Genomic DNA, 15,119 nt, shown 5'->3' on the forward strand with positions numbered 1-15,119 from the left:
TTTTTGGCCAACCAAATATAAATGCTAGATTTATAATTTGAGTAATTTTTATTTTAGTAGATGTATTTAATGTGCATGTGAGCTAACCTCAAATCAATAAATGATAAAGGCTGTGATTTTATAAACAGCATAATTCAAATAAAAATATCTTGAAATTCCATGTATACACTAGCCAGAATTTAAAAAAGATGTTGCAGTATTTAAACAAATGAGAGTATAACTCAAGAATAACTCTACCTCAAACTTGCATCGGCAGCTTTATGTCTTCTTCTCTTGATAACTACACTTTCTCACAGCTTAGTTCTCATTTACTGTCTTCATTTTTATTGTTTCCCTTATTCTATTAAAAAAACACATTCATGTTTTTCATTATTACAATAACAAGAATTGTTCTATGTGGACAATTTTGAAAATTACATGGCAAAGTATAAAGAAAAATTATCAATCTAATGATCATTTATCATACTGTCTGGTGATAAATACTCTAGGATATATGACAGATTTTGTCACATACAGAAATCTAACTTACTTCTGGATATCTTCCATTTGATACTTGGCAGATTTTTCAAATGACAGTATTCAGTGCTAAACTTATTATTAGATCTGTCAAAATTAGAAAGGCATTGTAATACATTGGTGAGGAGATAGTGATTCAAACCAGAGTGGTAGAAAGGAGGTGAAGAGGAAAGATGAAATTCTGGATATACTGTAAATGTAGAACCTATAGAAATCGATGGTCAATTGGATATGGATTGGTAGAAAAAGGAAGGAAAAAGGATAACTCTAGTATTTTTAGCCTTAGCAACTGAAGGGTATTGTTTCTATTTATTTACATTTTGGAAGGATCAGCTTTGAATAAAGTCGTATCAAGTTTTTAATTTTGGACATATTTAGTTTGAGAATGCTTATCAGATCCCCCAGACACCAAAGTAAGGATACTGAGAATACAGTTAAAAATACAGGGGAGAAGACTTCCCTGGTGGCGCAGTGGTTGAGAGTCTGCCTGCCGATGCAGGGGACACGGGTTCATGCCCCGATGCGGGAAGATCCCACATGCCACGGAGCGGCTGGGCCCGTGAGCCATGGCCACTGAGCCTGCGCGTCCGGAGCCTGTGCTCCGTCCGCAACAGGAGAGGCCACAACAGTGAGAGGCCCGCGTACCGCAAAAAAAAAAAATACAGGGGAGACACCTGGATGAAAGGTATGACTTTGAGAGATTTCAATACATAGTTGAATAAATAAAGCCATGAGAAAGTAAAAGAAATGATATGAATAGAATAGAGTAGAACGAAATGTATAGGGTCTAGGGCAGGCATTGGCAAACCACAGGCCATTGGCAAAATCCAACATCTATTTGTATAAATAGTTTTATTGGAATACGGACGTGCCAATTTGTTTCCATATTGCTTGTAGCTGATTTCACACTATAATTCCTGAGTGGAATAGTTGCAAAAAAGATTTTATTACCCACCATGCCATTTATTATCTAGCCCTTTACAGAAAAAGTTTACTGACCCTTGGTATAGAGGAAAGTAGTTAGCAGAGACTAAAAGTTGTATAGCTTTTCACTGCACTTTTCCAAGGAGAGCCCTGGTGTATACCCATTGTCACAGCATCCAGAAAATTAAGTAACAGACTTTTTCGGTTGACAGGTCTTTGGGAAATATATAATCATCCAAACTGAGATTAAAATAGAAAAATTGCATCTAGAACACAATAGCTAATACCATGTCATTACATTTTATTTTGGCTAAATGGCCCCAAAGTGTGAAACCATGTGCAATAATTATTTTAATAGCCTCCAAATTAACTTATTCTCTTATTAAATTTAGTCAAATGCTGACAGTGTCTATGTGTGGTATATTATAATGGAAAAGAGGGAAATGGCACCACAAAATAAGTTATACAAAAAAGAAAAGCAATAATCCTAATATTTTTCTACCCTGGAAAGCTCCTATCATTTTAATACTGAGAGTTAGCAATAGAGAATAAAATCAAGGAGATTGTGAATCCATTAGTTGGGCTGCAGTTATTCTATTTCAACTTAGAATAACTTAAACAATATGAACTAGCATCCATTTTAATAGAATTCAAGATTGAGGCTTTCTATTTCAAATTGTCCTGGTTGTCTTACATATGACAAGTACAGAATGTAGTGTGTTATTTGGATTTTCTTTATAGATTTTCCTCCAGATTACTACCCTAGACAATGATTTTCACTTTCAATGTGAGTATATGTGTATTGATTACTATTATATTTTAAGACAGAAATGTGACATAAGCTAAGTAAAAATGGGAAGTTTTAAAATATTTGTTTCATGCCTTTTGATTTTTTACAAAACTTTTATTCTTTAAATTTTTGATGTTGTTTGGAATGAAAAATATATTAAGATGGTCATGTGACTGTAATAGTCTAACTCTTCTTAGTTCAGGTTGCTATAACAGAATGCCGTAGACTGGGTGGCTTAAACAACAAACATTTATTTCTCACAGTTCTAGAGGCTGGGAAGTCCAAAATCAAGACGGCAGCAGATCTGGTGTCTGGTGAGTATTCCCTTACTGCTTCACATACTGCAGTCTACTCGCTGTATCCTCACGTGGGAGGATCATCTTTCTCCTATTCCTTTTTATAATGACACTAATCCCATTCATAAGGGCTCCACCCTCATGACCTAATTACCTTCTAAAGGTCCCATCTCCAGATACCGTCACATTGGGGGCTTAGGCTTCAACACATACGTTTTTTGGGGGACACAAACATTCAGTCCATAGCAAGATCTAAAGATAAAATGATCAATATGATTTTTAGAAAATCATGAGTACTTGCAAAGTGTCATGAACTAAATAATATAAAATCTCAGTCTATCAAAGGCAGTCAAATCTATAGCAAATGAATTGACTGTCAGCTATGATTTTCCAAAAGATATTAATAAACCAATTCATAATATGAACTAGTTTATTTATTTATTTATATTGAAGTATATTTGATTTACAATATTAAATTAGTTTCAGGTGTAAAGCAGAGTAATTCAGTATTTTTGTAGGTTATACTTGCAAGTTATTACAAGGTAATGGCTATAATTCCCTGTGCTATACAATATATCCTTGTTGCTTATCTCTTTTATACATAGTAGTTTGTATCTGTTAATCCCATACCCCTTATTTGTCCCTCCCCCCTTCCCTCTCCCCTTTTATAACCACAAGTTTGTTTTCTGTATCTGTGAGTCTTTTTCTGTTTTTCATTTACATTCATTTGTATTATGTTTTAGATTCCACGTATAAGTGATATCATACAGTATTTGTCTTTTTCTGAGTTATTTCATTAATGAACTAGTTTAGACATTAACAAAATGTTAGATTTTAATTATTGCATTAAATACTGTATTATTCAAGATGAATAGTGAGAGTTCGGTAAGTCAAACAAGTCAGATCAATGCTGTGGCATCATTTTATACAGTATTGCCTGATGAACCCTGTGGTGTAGGAGCTCTACAGGAGAGCTAGAGGATAAGCTATTTAATTTTATGAAATCCTGAGTTTATATTAAATTCTTAAATTACTTGGCAAGATGCAGAAAGAAAAAAATGACAGTGTTGGTCTGAAAGTACAACTAAATGTGGAGGGATCATAGAAAACAGTGAGTATGGAAACAAGGAGAGTGATCTTTCATGGATCACTTTGTTGATAAGATACAGTAATTTTAAAGTAATTAACTATTATAAGATAAAAATTCTCACAGAACAATTACTTTTTCCTATGTTGTAAAATTTTCCATATAATTCAGATTTCAATTTCAAGAAAATAGAACAAAGTTTTGAAAACATTAAGGTTAAATTAAAATTTATATGCAACAGCAGTATGACTGCATTATAGCTTTGTACATTTCTATTAAATTTGTTGACATTCATAATAAATCTAAGCATATGTGTGATTGCAATTTTTTTCTAGAACTGTATTCACTCTACAATTTTCATGTTCTGTTTTCTATCTTGTTGCATAAATTTAGTCTCCATTTTGGCAATGGGTATTCCTTCAATACAACAAGGTGAATTGAAAATGGATATCAGAGTTAGTAAAGAATCCAGTAATAAATTAAGTATATAAAAATTTGCTCTCATATGTAACATAAATAATCATATAAAACACACAATAGAAAAAATATATTTAAACTGTCACTGTTTGCAGATGACATGATACTATACATAGAGAATCCTAAAGACTCTACCAGAAAACTACTAGAGTTAATCAATGAAATTGGTAAAGTAGCAGGATACAAAACTAATGCACAGAAATCCCTTGCATTCCTATACACTAATGATGAAAAATCTGAAAGAGAAATTAAGGAAACACTCCCATTTACCACTGCAACAAAAAGAATAAAATACCTAGGAATAAACCTACCTAGGGAGACAAAAGACCTGTATGCAGAAAACTATAAGATACTAATGAAATAAATTAAAGATAATACAAACAGATGGAGAGATATACCATGTTCTTTGATTGGAATGAGCAACATTGTGAAAATGACTATACTACGCAAAGCAATCTACAGATTCAATGCAGTCCCTATCACACTACCACTGGCATTTTTCACAGAACTAGAACAAAAAATTTCACAATTTGTATGGAAACACAGAAGACCCCGAATAGCCAAAGCAATCTTGAGAAAGAAACATGGAGCTGGAGAAATCAGGCTCCTGGTATTCAGACTATACTACAAAGCTACCTTAATCAAGACAGTATGGTACTGACACAAAAACAGAAATACAGATCAATGGAACAGGAGAGAAAGCCAGAGATAAACCCACGCACATATGGTCACCTCATTGTTGATAAATGAGGCAAGAATATACAGTGGAGAAAAGACAGACTCTTTAATAAGTGGTGCTGGGAAAACTGGACAGCTACATGTAAAAGAATGAAATTAGAACACTCCCTAACACCATACACAAAAATAAACTCAAAATGGATTAAAGACCTAAATGTAAGGCCAGACACTATCAAACTCTTAGAGGAAAACACAGGCAGAACACTCTATTACATACATCACAGCAAGATCCTTTTTGACCCACCTCCTCGAGAAATGGAAATAAAGACAAAAATAAACAAATGGGACCTAATGAAACTTAAGCTTTTGCACAGCAAAGGAAACCATAAACAAGACGAAAAGGGAACCCTCAGAATGGGAGAAAATATTTGCTAATGAGGCAACTGACAAAGGATTAATCTCCAAAATTTACAAGAAGCTCATGCAGCTCAATATCAAAAAAACAAGAATCCCAATCCAAAAATGGGCAGAAGACCTAAATAGACGTTTCTCCAAAGAAGATATACAGATGGCCAACAAACACATGAAAGAATGCTCAACTTCATTAATCATTAGAGAAATGCAAATCAAAACTACAATGAGGTATCACCTCACACTAGTCAGAATGGCCATCATCAAAAAATCTACAAACAATAAATGCTGGAGAGGGTGTAGAGAAAAGGGAACCCTTTTGCACTGTTGGTGAGAATGTAAATTGATACAGCTACTATGGAGAACAGTATGGAGGTTCCTTAAAAAACTATAAATAGAACTACCATATGACCCAGCAATCCCACTACTGGGCATATACCCTGAGAAAACCATAATTCAAAAAGAGTCATTTACCGCAATGTTTATTGCAGCTCTATTTACAATAGCCAGGACATGGAAGCAACCTAAGTGTCCATCGACAGATGAATGGATAAAGAAGATGTGGCACATATATACAATGGAATATTACTCAGCCATAAAAATAAATGAAATTGAGTTATTTGTAGTGAGGTGGATGGACCTAGAGTCTGTCATACAGAGTGAAGTAAGTCAGAAAGAGTAAAACAAACACCGTATGCTAACACATATGTATGGAATTTTAAAAATATGTGGTTCTGAAGAACTTAGGGGCAAGACAGGAATAAAGATGCAGACATAGAGAATGGACTTGAGGCCCCGGGAGTGGGAAGGGTAAGCTGGGATGAAGTGAGAGAGTGGCATGGACATATATACACTACCAAATGTAAAATAGATGACTATTGGGAAGCAGCTGCATAGCACAGGGAGATCAGCTCGGTGCTTTATGAGCACCTAGAGGGGTGGGATAGGGAGGGTGGGAGGGAGACGCAAGTGGGAGGAGATATGGGGATATATGTATATGTATAGCTGATTCACTTTGTTATAAAGCAGAAACTAACACACCATTGTAAAGCAATTAAACTCCAATAAAGATGTTTAAAAAAAAATTTAAAAAAACAGTAGGTTTCTTAGAAGAAAGCTTTATAAAAAAAATAGATAAAAGTGCTTTTTGATTGGAAAAAAATTATGAAGAATAATTCAAAAATAAATGTGCAGAACTATAATGATTATTTGAAAAATTATTCAGATATATAGAATATTCCTTGAATTAAATAAAGTAATATAACATGATATTGTATTTACCTCAAAGGCTTTCTGAGAGGTAAATTTTCAAGATGGTGGTAAATTATTTTTTAAAAAAACCAATGATTTTTAGCAAAAAGTAATGAAAACTTTCCACATTACTTCTTAAAACTATTTATAAAAGTTACAGTAATTAAACACATATAGTGTTGAGGAAAAGTAGGAAAAAAGATTACTGAAACATAGTTGATGAACTACGCTATTGCTCTCCTGAATCTCCAGCTTACCTACTACACATCTTGGAACTTATCAGCCTCCAAAATCGTGTGAGCCAATTCCTTATAAGAAATCTTAAATCTCTTTCTTTATACATATATATCCTCTTTATTCTGTTTCTCTGGGGAACCCTGACTTATACAGAGGGCATGCCTCAAAAAGGGACAAAAATGCATCATAGCCAATACAGAAATTAATCTTTAAAAAAGAAATGAAAAGAAAGATATTTGATAGTTCAGAAAGAAAACTTAGAAGCTGCTTAATGCCTTATAAGCTCTTCAGACATTAAAGCAGCAATTTTGACAAATTAGTCGAAGCAGAGTGTAGGCTAGTGTGAGAGTGAGAAGCTTTCCTGGGGACCACACTGATGGGGGTTCCTCATACTTTATAGGCTTTTCCTCCAGGAATCTCAGTAGGTTCTCACAGGAGAATGGAAAGAATCCAGAAAGTTCTTCTATGGTACTGGCTGGGGAGGGGAAGAACAACCACCATGAAATCCACCCAGATCCCTCCTCTTGTTAAACAAAAGCCTTACTTTGTAGGGGAAGGACATCCTCAAAAGGCAGTGATAAAATATTACAGCTAGGGGAAAGGAACTCCACCCAGCTGCAGCCTCCCTATCTCACTAAGGGGGAGAGGAGAGCCTTAGTCTGCTTTTTTCCTGGAAATAGGCCAGGAAAAGTGGAGGATAACTGCTGTAGCTGGGGAAAGTAATAGGAAGAAAAAGGAAAAAAAGCTCTCTCTCTGGAGGAAGGAGAGAAACACTCCCCCTGTGTTTCTTCCCAGACAACACAGGTCCCTTCCAAGACAAGGCCATCTATCCCAAGACACAGGTCCGATGTGCACCGCAAAGACTAGAACTTAATCAGAAGTTTAGAGAATACCCTCCCCAACACTCTACCACTCTAACAAGCCTCCAGTAATAATAATGCATGGTCCTCAGCACAGTCTTTTAAACAGAATAGGCATTAAGAATATCTTATGAAAGAGAGGGGACAAAAGAGGAAAAACAAAACAAAACACTCTAATGTTATGATTGCAGGGAATTTTTAAGATGTTGAATTTATTCCAGGTAACAATGTACATATGTCAAACACAAGTGTAAGAAGTGGGATTCCTCTGGAATCATAAGTGGATAGGGAAAGAACATATGTGCCCTGAGTAAAATAATATTATAGAAAATTAAGAGTTTGGAGTTTGTATACTGTCACAAATATCCACTGGGGGCACTTCGTGGGATAGTTTGAGTGTAATGGCTTACCCACAGGATATAGAAGAATTGTATCAGAGAAAGCTGGCTGTCCATTTTATATAGTATAAATTTGTTGTTGGGAAGTGGTTGCCCAAACAGGAACTACAGATGGGTGCAAGTTATGAGATTTCAACAACCCAATATGAGTGAAACTGAGTCGGTAGGCAGAATAATGGCCCTACAAAGATATCTACATCCTAATTTTTAGGACTTGTGGATATATTAGGTTGCATGGCAAAGAGCAAATTAAGGTTACAGGTGGAATTAAGATCACTAATCAGCTGATCTTAAGGAGAGTATCCTGGAATAACTACGTGGGGACCAATGTAATCACAAGCATTCTTTTTTTTTTTTTTAGCAGTATGCGGGCCTCTCACTGTTGTGGCCTCTCCCGTTGCGGAGCACAGGCTCCGGACGCGCAGGCTCAGCGGCCGTGGCTCACGGGCCCAGCCGCTCCGCGGCATGTGGGATCTTCCCGAACCGGGGCACGAACCCGTGTCCCCTGCATCGGCAGGCGGACTCCCAACCACTGCGCCACTAGGGAAGCCCCACAAGCATTCTTAAATGGGGAGGAAGGAGGCTGAAAAGTCAGAACCAGAAAGAAGGTATCTTGACAAAGGTTTGGCCAAAAGTTGCTGGCTTTGAAAATGGAGTGGAACCATGATACAAGGAATACCGGCAGCCTTTAGAAAAAGGAAAGGGTTAGAAAACTGATTTTATTCTGTAGCCTCCAGAAAGGAATGCAGCCCCACTCGGGTTGTGGGACTTCTGACTTTCAGTACTGTAAGATAAATTTGTGTTGTTTTAAGTCAAAAGTTTGTAATAATTTGATACAGGAGCAATATGAAACGAATATGCTGAGTTATGCCACTATGAAACCAAAATAATTTTAAAAGTGAGGCTTCCCGGGTGGCGCAGTGGTTGAGAGTCCGCCTGCCGATGTAGGGGATGCGAGTTCGTGCCCTGGTCCGGGAAGATCCCACATGCCGCGGAGCAGCTGGGCCCGTGAGCCATGGCCGCTGAGCCTACGCGTCCGGAGCCTGTGCTCCGCAACTGGAGAGGCCACAACAGTGAGAGGCCTGCGTATCGCAAAAAAAAAAAAAAAAAAAAAAAGTATTGGAAATGTTGGACCCATGGGCTGGTGCCTGAAGGCATCCTTTTGAGTATTCACTTACACTTAGTCACAAGTGGGAAACACACATCTATTTTAAGCCACTAAGATTAATTAATTAATTAAATGAAACCTCCAGTATTGTGATGGCTCAGCTAATTTCAGTCAGGAAAATAATATTGGAAAGGAGTAAATATAAACATCCCATTAAAAATGTTTTTAATTGGTAAAAGAATACCATCTGGATATGAAATAGTTTTCAAGTTAAACTTTTTGGGACTCACAAGCTTAAGTAAACATAAAGTCTTCAGTAGAAGTCACATGAGCGAGAAAGATAAAGATCACAGTGACGTTAAACCTAATAAGAAATAAAAGCAATTGGTTATATAATACAATTAGTTATAAATAAAGCAATTAGTGATGCATACTCCTGAAGTACTAATAATTAACACATTTTAAGATTAGGCATTTTATCATGATTGTGTGGCTTATTTATTTTTTTCTAAAAGTTAATTTTATCTGGATTACTAAAGTTTAGTAATAAGTTTATTTTAATGATACTTACATTTTCTAGAATCAAACTTTATTAGTATTACATGTTAGTGTTGTTAAGGACAGACTGGTCCTCAAGCAGTATTAGATAACCCAACTTTAACTGTATTGTTGTAAACAATACAGGACCCTATATTATATCCAAAATAACTTTAAGCTTAACAGGCACTATCAGGTGTGTCTGGGGACAGATTTTATTTGCAATAATTTTGGTATGTAAGTATGAATATTTCGTATCTCATTCCTTTTTGCTGACTGGTATGTAAAATAAATGTTCACGTTTCCTACTCTGCTCTCATTTCCACAAAAAAGAAGATCATTGCAGACAACAGATGACCAATCAATGAAAAGACTTTAACTTACCCTTTGCTATAGAATAATACTAACCCAACATTAAAACTTTGGCTATCACTACATCATTGACAGCTCTCTCAAATAAATAAGACCAAAATTCACAACCAGTTTTCTTTTTTCTTTTTTAACCAAGCACAGTGAACCCGAGAGTCCCTGCCTTTTTCCAGTTTTGACAGGCAGCATAATATATTGAAGAGATGTGTTTAGGCATCCTTTGATGCCTGAGGGAGGAGGAAATAAAATGTAATGTGACAAAAGGAAAAAAAGTGAGTTTGCAGTGGGAACACACAGCCAAGTGTCATACTCTGGTGTCGCCATTACAGGACCAGAAAATTCACATCAGCATGGAAACATGGCATTTGTAAAAGATAGACAATGTCTGCAAAACACTTTTGTCAGGGGGTTCCTTAAGTTTTAACTTACATATACAGAGTTTAAAGCTAGCTGATGTAAAATACCTTAGAAAAAAACTTATGGAGTTAAACTAAAAGGTCCAAATTTGTAAAGAAAAATGTTAAAATTCATTGTGAAGATTTTCTAGTGTCATAAAAACGGACAGAATATGCCACAGTTCCTTCATCTCTAATCGTTTAATTGTAGAGTAAATAATGTTGTTCTGTTTTCAGCATTTAATTTTTAAATTAGCTCTTGGCTGCAGTGTCCTTGATTACAGAACTTAATTAGCGGTGCCTGTTGGAGAGAATTATGCTGTATACAGGATACATGATCACATGGAAAAGCTTAATACAAGCAATCAGAATCATAGTGAAGCCTGGTTGACTGTTTCTAAAAGGTAAAAGAAGAGTTGCAAAACAGGCTGTATTTAAGGACAGAAGATTCAAAGGAAAAGAGCTACAATAAAATTAGATTGGTCTGTGTTCTATCTAGGTAAATACGTTGATTGAATGATTATAAGTACTGAGTTGTAGAAAAATGAATTATTCACTTTTTTTTGTATTAGTTCACCAATAGAGTGATCGACAGCATGATTCCTTAAAACCAGATTAAAAAGAAACATTCTGATTTTTGATTTTTTGGTCTACTGGCTTTTTTTTTAAAGCGCCGTATTACCGACAACTGTGTAAATATGTTCTGTTTCCACTAGTCAGTTATGATAGCTTCTGATTTTCTTATACCATGCAAATTATATAAATACATACAGATTATAGTAGTGAATGACAGCTAAGCCAAAAATGACTTTTCAACCATATCCTATAAAGTGAATGAGTTCACAGAACTAATTACATCTATGGAAAAAATTTGTTCTCCAACAAGTTTATGAAAACTTTGTATTTAATCTTAGCCAGACACAAATATTCAACATAAACTTCCAAAAGAACTTCAGAAATCTAAAGTAATCAAAAGATTACATAATCTTAAAATATTTCTTTTGGGTAGCTCAAGTGAAATAAAAGGGCATTTACAACATATAATAAAAGAGTAGACATATGTATATGTATAACTGAATGACTTTACTGTACACCTGAAACTAACACAACATTGTAAATCAACTATACTCCAATACAATTAAATTTTTTTTAATTTTAGGAAAGAAATATCAATATTTTAAAAAATTTTGAGCTCAATTAGAGTATAGGGTTGGTACCTCAGTAGTTATATCTCCAGATTACTTTTTAGGTTGTTATTTATGTTATGTGAAATAGTCAACTTTTTTTTTTTTTTTTTGGCGGTACGTGGGCCTCTCACTGTTGTGGCCTCTCCAGTTGCGGAGCACAGGCTCCGGACGCGCAGGCTCAGCGGCCATGGCTCACGGGCCCAGCTGCTCCACGTCATGTGGGATCTTCCCAGACCGGGACACGAACCCGTGTCCCCTGCATCGGCAGGCGGAATCTCAACCACTGCCCCACCGGGGAAGCCCTGAAATAGTCAACGTTTGATGCAGAAGTAAATAACTCTTGGACTTCCCTGGTGGCACAGTGGTTGAGAATCCACCTGCTGATGCAGGGGACACGGGTTTGAGCCCTGGTCCGGGAAGATCCCACATGCTGTGGAGCACCTAAGCCTGTGCACAACTACTGAAGCCCGTGCGCCTAGAACCCATGCTCCACAGCAAGGGAAGCCACCACAATGAGAAGCCTGCGCACCGCAACAAAGAGTAGCCCCCGCTCGCCACAACTTGAGAAAGCCCGTGTGCAGCAATGAAGACCCAATGCAGCCAAATAAATAAATTTATAAAAAGAAAAAGTAGATAACTCTTTACTTGGCATGCAACAAAAACATTTGTTGCTCACATGCTCACATTACGTGAGGTATTGTGGGTCACCTGCATGGCAGGTCAACAGAGCTTAGTTATGCTTAACTGGATTCTGTTGAGCTGGACTTAACTCCATGATCATTTTTTTCAACATTGAAGGGAGTAATAACCATTATCTAGGAAACACGTTTTCATATTGGGAACAAGAAAAGTGAAGCCTAACCATGCAGTTGTATTTAATGCTTCTACTGGGATGAAGCAAACGGTATTTACTTACATACTATTAGCCAAAACATGTTACACTGACCAAGCCCAGAGTTTAAGGAGGTAGGAAGAATTAACTTTTCCACAGAAAGCTTAGGCAATTGACATCACATTAGTCATGGATGTATTATCCTATTACAGAGGGAGAATAGAGTTGGGACCAATAACCCAATATGCCACAGGGATAGATGCTATAGCATTTCAGAAGCAAGAAGATAATCTGCTTCTAATAATCTTCATTCTGTAAGAAGGAAAGAAGAATGTTAAGGCTATGAAAAAGTCACATCTTGATTGTGTTGCCATACTTATTGGATCTATTTCACCCACTAGAATGTGAGCACAGTGAAGGCAAGTCTTTTTATCTGTCTGTTCCTAGAAAAATGCCTGGCATGTCAGAGGCACTAAAACATTTATGACTGACTTAATAAAGTATAGAGCATATTTGGAGGGAGATGTGATTACGTTAATAAAGATGATTTTTCTGGAGAAACAATGATGGAAGAATCTAAATCAAGAAAAAACAGTGAAAAATTCCAAATGTGAAAGTAGGGTTAAACACTAGCAGAGCTTATTGAGGTATAAAAAGTATTTTTATGGTCTAAATTTCTAGAAGGTGGTTTACAAATGATACTTTCTTTAAATCAATAACACATTATAGGAGAATTATTATACTAAGATGAAACTTTATCTTTCTAATAAACTGAGTCTCACTAGATTCTCTTCAACTGCACAAATTGTAAGAGCACATTTCAATAATTTTTCTAAAGGGAATCTATGGAAACAGCCATCACATGAAGAGAGAGAATGTTATCAGAATCACAGAAACCCCTTCATGATCCATTCGTATCATACTAATTTTTCCTATAAGCCCTAGCCTGACTTCTAAATAACTGGGTTAGTTTTGATTTTTTTTAATTAATTAATTTGGCTCTGCCGGGTCTTGTTGCAGCACATGGGATCTAGTTCCCCGACTAGGTATCGAACCTGGGCCCCCTGCATAGGGAGCGTGGAGTCTTAACCACTGGACCACCAGGGAAGTCCCTGATTATCTTTAGAAACTTATGTAAGTACAGAATAACTTCTGTTGTCCGCTTTTTTCAAAATCATGTATATGGGAGAAATATATTGTGTTTTGATAGCTGTAGATCATTTATTTTCTTGTACAGTATTATAATATGTGACTCCATAATTTATGATGAACATTTGGGTTGCCTTTATGAACATTTTGGTGCATAGTATTTGGTGCACATGTGTACATTTTTGGAGCTATACATCTAAGTGGCATTGTCAGGTCATACAGGAATGCATATATATGTATTCAAATTTAGTAGTGCCATAATATATATGAATATATGCATATATCTAGTAAAACACGTCCAAAACTTTTCCAAAGTTCTACCAATTTATATTCTAGAATCAGTGAATAAGAGGTACTGTTGTTTTATATCCTAAACTTACACCTTTAAAAAAAAACAATCTGATGAATGTTTAATATTATTAGTTAGCTTTTACTGCATAGCAAATCAAATTGATCTTAAACAGCAACCATTTATTTGTCTTGAAACTTTGAGTGCCATAACTTCGGGCATAGTGATTCTTCTGGTCTCAGTTAGGCTAACTAATGCTTCTGCAGATAGCTGCCAGTTTGAGCTGGTTGACACAGGATGCCTGTAGCTGGGACAGCGCATCTTGATTTCCTGTGGTCTCGCATTATCTAATAGGTTAGACTGGATTTTTCACATGGTAACTATATAGGCTCTTGAGAGATAACAATAACATACAAAACTCACCTGCAAGTGATTTTGTGTATGCTGTGAAGTAATGGTCTAGCTTCTTTTAAATTTTTTATAGTGATATTACAATTAACTCAGAATATTTTATTGAAAAGATTTCTATCTGGACACTGCAATGAAGGTCCATCTTTGTCATAAATCAGGTGTTGAGATTGCATGAGTCTTTCTTTGGATTCTCTACAGTATTCCCTTGGTGTATATGTCTAGTCTTGTAGCAAGACTAAACTGTCTCCACTACTGTAATGTTATAGTACATCTCCTTACTCAGTGTAGCAAGTCCTTTCTTCTCCGTCTCTGTTTCTTCTTTAATATTTTCTTTGCTATTCTGGGTCCTTTGCCTTCTTATATAAACTTTAGAATTGGCTTAATTGCCAAAAAATAATTTCCTGGAATTTTAATTCAGAATGCATTCAAACTGAACAATTTGGAGAAAATGGCATCTTTACTTTTGTCAGACTTTTCATCTATGAATTTGCTTCATCTATCTACTTAGTATTTTTTTAAAGTTTTAATAATGTTACGTAGTTTTCTGTGGACAACTCTAGGTATGTGTATTCCATTGTACTTGGTACTTTTAGTTGCTACTTAAATGATTTGTGTTCTTTTAATAAATATATGTTGTAGGATATATAAATACACTTGACTTTTGTATATTGAATTTATCTACCCAACTTGTTTACTTTTACATTCTAATTATCTATATGGATGTTATTTTTTATATACTCAATTGCTACCTGAAGACATTGAGAGTTGTTTCTTTTTTTCAGTTCACTAAATATTTTAAGCTGCCTTTAAACCAATCTATTGAATCATTATAGATTTCAGTTCTAAAATTACTATATGTATAACATATTTTTGTTTTCTGAAAATATTGTCAATCATATTTTTGTTCTATTTTTATG

The 15,119-nt window shown here is 35.6% G+C and overlaps 1 long non-coding RNA gene across 1 annotated transcript in view; it reads left to right on the top strand.

Moving 5' to 3' along the window:
- The window catches only part of LOC307188151, a 194,491-nt gene extending 180,739 nt beyond the window's left edge, over positions 1–13,752 (top strand). Inside the window, exons 3-4 of the long non-coding RNA XR_013828814.1 lie at positions 2,494–2,544; positions 13,374–13,752. This is a non-coding gene — a long non-coding RNA (uncharacterized lncRNA). The remainder of the gene's footprint in view (positions 1–2,493; positions 2,545–13,373) is intronic.
- The last annotated feature ends 1,367 nt before the right edge of the window (positions 13,753–15,119 follow it).

The sequence above is a fragment of the Stenella coeruleoalba genome, assembly GCF_951394435.1.
Source record: "Stenella coeruleoalba genome assembly, chromosome: 6".
Taxonomy (NCBI): domain Eukaryota; kingdom Metazoa; phylum Chordata; class Mammalia; order Artiodactyla; family Delphinidae; genus Stenella; species Stenella coeruleoalba.